The sequence below is a fragment of the Ochotona curzoniae genome, unplaced genomic scaffold (genome assembly GCF_017591425.1).
Source record: "Ochotona curzoniae isolate NIBS_2020 unplaced genomic scaffold, NIBS_Ocur_1.0 patch242, whole genome shotgun sequence".
In the NCBI taxonomy this organism is placed as follows: Eukaryota; Metazoa; Chordata; class Mammalia; order Lagomorpha; family Ochotonidae; genus Ochotona; species Ochotona curzoniae.
In genome coordinates, this window is record NW_024466798.1 from 26,480 (window position 1) to 33,750 (window position 7,271).

The 7,271-nt window shown below is 67.9% G+C and overlaps 1 pseudogene; it reads right to left on the reverse strand.

Moving 5' to 3' along the window:
• Positions 1-2,423: 2,423 nt before the first annotated feature.
• Positions 2,424-4,586, reverse strand: LOC121166826 (annotated as a pseudogene).
• Between the last annotated feature and the right edge of the window lie 2,685 nt (positions 4,587-7,271).

A 7,271-nucleotide genomic window follows, 5' to 3' on the forward strand; every position in this document is an offset into this window, starting at 1 on the left:
CCTCTGGCTGGAACGGGGGCTGTTCTGACTCCACCGCATTTTCACAACACAGAAGGTATGTTCAACAGGGTAAATGTTAAGTGCTTTTTCACAACCTGCCTTGTTGTCTTTACGCACTGTAAACCAGAAACTCCAGGCAAACACTTGAGTGTGTCTTCTCAGTTTGTCTCGGTCCGCACCACGGTGTTTCCAAGGTCACTCTGACTGCCAGGCATTCCTGGCAAGCGTGCTGGGCCAGGTGCACTGGGCCCACCTGCCAGGGGGTGAGAAGGTCACCCCTAGCCAGCTTACAGCATTCACAAAGAAGCCCTAGGTCCCGCAGCCCCAGCCGGGCAAAGGGGGAACAGGGATTCAGGACTGTGAGAGCTTTATCTGGATGTAGGGGAGCTTAGAGAGGGATCAGGGCTCAGGCCTCAAAACAGCAGGACTCTCATACCCAGCACCATTCTGGGGAAACTTCTCAGCCTTTTCTTGTCTGGGTCGATATCTTCCCATTGAAATGAAGGGACGGAGGGCACAGTGTGGTGGCCTAGCAGTTGAAGTCCTCACCTTGCATGCAACGGGATCCCATATGGGCGCCAGTTCTAATGCCCGCAGCTCCACTTCCCATCCAGCTCCCTGCTTGTGGCCTGGGAAAGCAGTGGAGGACGGCCCAAAGCCTTGGGCCCCTGCACCCACGTGGGAGACCTGGAAGAGCTCCTGGCTCCTGGCTTTGGATCGGCTCAGCTCCAGCTGTTGCGGTCACTTGGGGAGTGAGTCATCGGATGAAAGATCTTCCTCTCTGTCTTTCCTCCTCTCTGTATATCTGACTTTCCAATAAAAATAAAATAAATCTTCTTTAAAAATGAAGGGATGGAGCAGGCAGGTGCCCAGCTCGGGGGTAGGACAGGGACAGGACACTGTGGCCCCTGCCTGCCCTCGACAGGAGGAAATGATCACACAGACTATGCCAACTGTCAGGAAGTCACCTGCCAGCTGTGGGTGAGCAAAACCGCGTGCGGGGTGGGTGGGTGGAATGGCAGTTCCTACTTCATCACCACAGCCACCAGCCCACGGCCACAGCACTGCAGCTCCGGGGCCCGTTTCCGCACGAGCCTGGCTGCCCCGATGCCCGCCATGCCCGCTCTACTCTCCAGCTGCACCTGCTGGGAGCCCTGCAGCCTCCCTTTCCTGGGTGCGGTCTAGCTCCAGGGTTGGGGTGTGGGGGTGCGTGGAAGACCCCTAGGCGTCAGGGGACAGCTGTGCTGGGGACAAGTAACGGGCAGGGCGGGGTGGCGGCCTGCATGGACAGCTGCAGCACTTCCCACCCGGCAGGGGCGGAAAGCTCCCCGGGAAAGAGTGACACACACACAGCTCCCACAACGCCGCTCGGCCCTGGGCTGGCCCCGAGGGGCCCCGCCAGGCGGCCATCCCGGGCTGCAGCACCCGGGCGGCGGGCAGCGCCGAGCCCCCAGCCCTCCGCCTCGCGCCAGAGCCGGGGTCCCTGACGGCGACGAGGGATGACAGCCGCCGGCGCCCCCGCGCCCCACCGCGCCCGCCCCACCGCGCCCCTCACCGCGCCCCCCACCGCGCCCCACCGCGCCCGCCCCACCGCGCCCCTCACCGCGCCCCTCACCGCGCCCCCCACCGCGCCCCACCGCGCCCGCCCCACCGCGCCCCTCACCGCGCCCCTCACCGCGCCCCTCACCGCGCCGCACACCGCGCCCCTCACCGCGCCGCACACCCACCTCCGCGAGCCGCGCCGCCTGCTCAGCTCGTCTCACCACGGCGCCCGGACTGTCTGCGCACGCGCGCGCGGCCCCGCCCCACGGAGCGCGCGCCCCGCCCGCCGAGCGCGCGCGGGCCCAGCCTGGCGCGGCCCTGGACATGCGCATTGACGCCCGGCGGCCGGAGCATGCGCCGAGCGGGGTGCGGGCGCGAGTGCGGAGGGCAGCGGGCAGGCCGGCGGGGCTGGGTGGCTGCCCGTCGCAGTTGACGGACAAGGGGTACAGGGGGCTCGTGGCGGAGAGAGGCGCGGAGGAGCCCCGAGGCAGAGGATCAGAAAGGGGTGACAAACGAACCAAACCCAGGGTCCGGGGCGCAGGCAGAGGGAGACCCGTGCAGCTGGACAGAGGCAGCGGCCCCGGGGGCGGCGGGCAGTCCCTGGGCAGTGGAGCGGGGGACGCGTTCCCCACGGGGGCGGGGGACGGGGCTAGAGGGTCGGAGGACACAGGCATCTCATGGGGCTCACGGCTTTTGGGGATTCCTCGGTGCCCCTTGGCGAGGGCAGAGGCACGAGGTGGGGGCATGCAGGAGACCCGCGTCCCCACGCCCCTGTGCGGGGCAGGGTGTCCACGCGTCCACCGCCCGTCCTGGGAGCCCTTAGCACCCAGAGGGGCGACGGCTGTGACGCCCCGGGAGGCCGCGAGCCTCCGAGCCCCGGCTCAGGCCGCCCCGCAGCGCCCCCGCCGCTCTCGCCGCTGCAGTCTCCGCAGGCGCCGCGTCCACGCGTCCCTCCAGGGCAGCACGAGGCTTCCGCGGGCGGCGCTGAGCCCCGGACCCCGACCTCCGACGCTCCCCGCCGCGACCCCCGGCCCGCTCCCCAGCAACAGGTAGCGGCGGCCGGGCAGCAGGTGCGGGCAGCCGCAGGCCGCGTCCTGGGCGGGCACCCACAGCGCGCTGCTCCCGCGCCGCGCGCGCTCCTCGCCGCTCCGGAACACGGCGAGCACGGCCACCGGGAAGCGCGTCCACGCGCCGCGCGCCTCCCCGCGCGCGCTCACCGCCACCTGCACCGCTGCGGGGAAGGCGGGAGGGCGAGTCAGGCGGGGCGCCTCGGGGTGGGGGGCGCGGGCGCAGCGCCCGGGCGCGGCTTACCATAGTCCTTGCGGCAGAACTTCCTCAGGCTGATGCGGTAGCTGCCGCGCGCGGGTCTGCAGTGCGAGTCGCAGTCTGGGGAGAGGGGACCAAGGCCCGGTCAGCACCGCTCCCTTCTGGACCCCGCAGGCCCGCCTCCCTGCCAAACTGGGCTCCTGCCCAGCGTCCACTTACCCAGGGGCTCCACAGGGATACTTTCTTGGGTTGGTCCAGGGACAGGAATCTCTGTGGAGACGGCGGCAAGGGGCCTGTGATGCCGGGCGCAGGGGCAGAGGGCGCGACCGGCCACCTGGGGTGGGGGCAGGGTCACTCACTGACACAGGGTGCCACCGGGGAGCGGCTCTGCTGGAAGCCAGGGCGCGCAGCGGTTGCAGGTGAGGCCAGTCACACCATCCTTGCATGGGCACTGACCCGTGGTCTGGTTGCAGGTTTTGCCGGCGGCGCCCACAGGGTGGCAATCACAGGCTGAGAGCAGAGGTGGGAAGGCCTGCTGAGGAGCCCCCTGGGGTCCTGGCCCAGCAGGGGTGCTGGGGAAGGGGGCAGGCTCACCTCTGCAAGCCCGCCGGTCACTCAAGGCCCGGCCAGGGTCGCGGTAGAAGCCCTCGCGGCAGTAATGGCAGTGGCGGCCCGCAGTGTTGTGCCGGCAGTTGAGGACGACCCCCGCTGCGGCGGCCCGAGAGTCGGTACAGCTCCATGTTGAAGCGGCAGCGGCGGGCATGACCGTTGCAGGAGCAAGCTGCGGGAAGGTATGGGTCAGGGGCCAGCGGGCCCCGGCTGGGGTCCCCAGGCCTCCCTCCAAGGCCTCACCGAGGCAGGCGTGGGCTTCCCGGGACGTAGCCCGCTGCCACGGCCTGTCGTAGTAGAAGGGCTTGCAGCGGCCACAGTCAGGCCCCTCTGTGCCGTGCCGACAGTCGCAGAGCAGCTGGCCCTGGGTGTCCAACAGGCACCGTGAGGCGTGCCCATTGCACTTGCAGCGCCCGCCCACCTGCAGCTCAGTGGCCGAATAGGAGTAAGGGGCGGTGGTCTCTGGCTCCGAGGTGGCTCCCGGCCCTGCAGGCCTGGTGAGCACGAGGCGGATGTCGGTGGCGGTCACCCAGTCTTGGAGCACTGGGCTGCTGTCCAGTTCCAGGCCTGGCGGGCTGCCATCTTGCACACTGAAGGCCAGGAGGCCACCCCCGTCCGGCTGCACCTGGGGGGCAGGGAAGCACAGGGCTTCTGGCCCGGGGCCAGCCGGGCTCTGGGCAGAGGCCGGTGGCCGGCCATAGTCCAGCCCACAGTGGGAAGAGAAGAAGCCCAGAGGCGCCCAGCTGCGGCCGTGGTCCTGCGACTTGAGAAGAGCCAGAGAGGCAGGTGGAGCGGAGCAGAAACGTAGGCTCACAAGACCAGCTCAAAAGCCTTGCCCAGGGCACTGTGAGGCTCACGTTGAAGGGAGCCTGGGACAAGGAGTCCGAGCGCCAGCACGTAGGGCCTGCGGGGGCCCCCGGCGTGGTCAGGAGCGTCGCGGGGTGCGCCCGCCGCGGGTCCGAGGCGTCGCAGGCCCGAGTGGCCGGCTGCCCGCACGTGCTGGACGCCAGCACCTCGCGGCCCAAGGCTGCGTTCACCAGGCCCGGCACACACCCTCGGGGCGCACCCCCCTCGTCGTGGCAGGGGTCGGCAGGCGCCAGCGGCCCCGAGCCCAGCGCGATGGAGAGGGTGCCCACCGTGAGCAGCAGCCCCCAGGGCCAGCCGGGCATGGCCGGAGCCGCCGCGGGTCAGCCAGGTACGTCGCCCTCGGGGAGGAAAAAGCGCAGCGTGCTGGCTTCGCCGTGCCCAGTGAGCAGAGCCCCGCAAGCGGCCCCAGGCCGAGCCCGGAGGAGGGAGCGGCGGCGGGCGCGCCCCGGGGCCGAGTGCAGCCGCGGGACGTTGGCGCGTCCTCCCCTGGGGCCTGGAGCGGTGACAGGCGACGCACCCGCTCCCGGTGCCTCCGCCTGCAGAGGCCCCACCCGCCGCCGTCCCCTCGCACTCACCCTCCGAGGGCCGGCCCAAGCGGGTCTCCCGGCCTCCCGGAAGGGCCGTGGCGGGCGGGGCCTGGGGTGCCCAGGACCGCCGCCTCCTCCCGGCTGCAGCGAGGGCGCGCGAGCTATGCCAAGAGGGGGTGGGGGCGCAGCAGGAGTAAGCCTGGGCCCAGCCGGGCGGGGGCTGCTCGGGCGGGTAGGAGGGAGAAGAGGGGAGGGGGGCCTCGTCCGCACAGCCGGAATCAGAAGCAGATTCAGAGTCGGGCTGGGGCCTGCGGGGGAGGGGGGCTGGGAGGCCCCGGGGGCCGAAGGAGGGGCCGCGGGGCGCTAGGAATGCGTTGGCGGGAGGGGTCTGGGGAGGGGCTCAGCTCCTGCGGCTGGTGGAGGACCACCCAGCGGGGTCTGTTGCCCGAGCCAGGCCTGCACTGCTCTTGGGGCTCTGCCACGTGCTGGGCCTGGATCCGGTGGTCTTCTGCTGGACGCTCAGCAGGCAGCCAGCCCGGGACCTGCAGGCTGGGACCCTGGATTCTTTCCCTGCCGGCGAGGTGTCTCCAGGGCAGCCAGCAGCCAGCTGCAGCGGACCAGCCGAATCCCTCCCCAGGTCTGTGTGCTGAGGGAATGGCCTGGTTCCTGGGGGTGTTACGAGGAGGCCCCACCTGGGAGCCGGACACCGTGGAGTCTTCTTCCCCACTGGCTTCTCCCCGGGAGATGTCAGGTCAAACTTTTTGAAAACATATTTAACTAATTTGGATGGCAGAGAAAGCTGGTTCATCTTCCATGACAACAGGCAGGATTGGGCTAGGAGACTGGAGCTCCGTCAGTCTCCCACGCAGGTGGCAGAAGCTCAAGCTGTCTTCTCTGGGAAGCTGGCTGAGAAGTAGAGCAGCCAGGGCTTCACTGGCATTTGGCTTAGGGACGCTTGGTCCCGAGGTCAGCCTCTTACCTCTAAGTATATCAGGCCTCTGGGCATCTGTTCCCGGCGGACTCTGAGCCCAGGTCTTGGCATGTCCTTGTGATCAACCCGTGGGCCCAGCAGCTGGGCAGGCAGGAAGGGAATGGAAAGGGGGGGCGACACAGCACACTAGGTCGCCCTTGGGCTTACAGGGCTTGCCCTGCTGCGGAGGACTTTTGTGGAAGGGAGGGGCCTGTGGTTTGATCTGTGGGAAGAGGCGGGCTACAGGTGGCTCCTGCCAGCAGGCATGTACAAGGAAAGTGAGGCAGAAGTCCAGTTGGGGGCCTGGGGTGACCTGGGAGTTGCTCTAGCCAAGAGGGACCAGAGAAAGCTCTGGATGTTGACAGCCAGTGCCTGACTCTCACTGACAGAGAGGCACACATCCAAGAGAGGGCTTGGGGTGGCAACCCTGGCAGAAGGGCCAGGGCAGCCCAGAGGCTGCACGCTCTGTTTTGGCCCCCAGGCCGAGAGCTGGCTCAGGCCTCATGGGCAGGTCCATGGCAGGCAGTGCTGCCAACCTGGATGGGGCCACAGATGCTGCAAGGACTGGTAGGAAGATGGAAGAGGCCAGGAGACAGAGGAGGGAACGGAGGCCAACTGGGCCAGCAGGAACAGCTGCGTGTGGGGCTCCCCCTTCAGCCAGGCTCGGGGTCGGTAGAAAAGAGTGACAACCACAAACACTGAGCCCAGAGCCCAGTCCCTCAGCTTCGTGGTGACCCAAAATGGACGAGGGACCTGCACAGGGCTGGGGGTGAGGCCAAGTCCAGAAACTGCCTTGCCAGGATGTGATGAGTTCTGGGAGGGGAGTGAGGTGGCTGAGAGTGGTTATTCTGGGATCCTGGAGAGAAGCCTGATGTATGATGTAGCTCTGGGTGTTCACTGGGCCTGAGACCAAGTCCAGGCTGCCACCCTGCAGGCTGTCGGGGTGCCTCCTCCACCTTGGTCCTTGGAGGGGGTTTTGTGCCCAGCTTCCCCATGAGCTGGGGTCTACTGAACATGAGGGGTGGGCAGAAGCAAGCACCTGGGGCTCAGTCCTACTTGGGGTCAGCTGGTAGGGTCTCCATCCACTGCTCTCCAGGGAGGAGTCTGTGGCAGGAGCACTCTACTGCACACATTAGCCACGGGTCCCTATTGTTGGTCTCCAGATGGCGTGATGGGAGTTGGGGAGATCCTTCTCCACTGCCTCAGGCAAGGCCCCCTATCCCCAGGGAGCTCAGCCACCTGTGCCCAGTCCCGGAACTGGCGGCCTCTCGCCCCTCCCACAGTTGTGGCACCTTGGGAAACAAAGAGGCTGCACCTCCCCACCCTCCCCAACCGCCTGTTCCAGGGGTGGGGAACCCAGAGTCATCTGCTGGTCTTTCAGGATAGGGGAGCCAGAGGTTTTGCCCCCTAAAAGCAGGGGACTCCTAAATAGATTCCCAGCCCAGCCCAGGACCTAGTGTCACCTGGAGACAACTGGCAAGCCACCACTT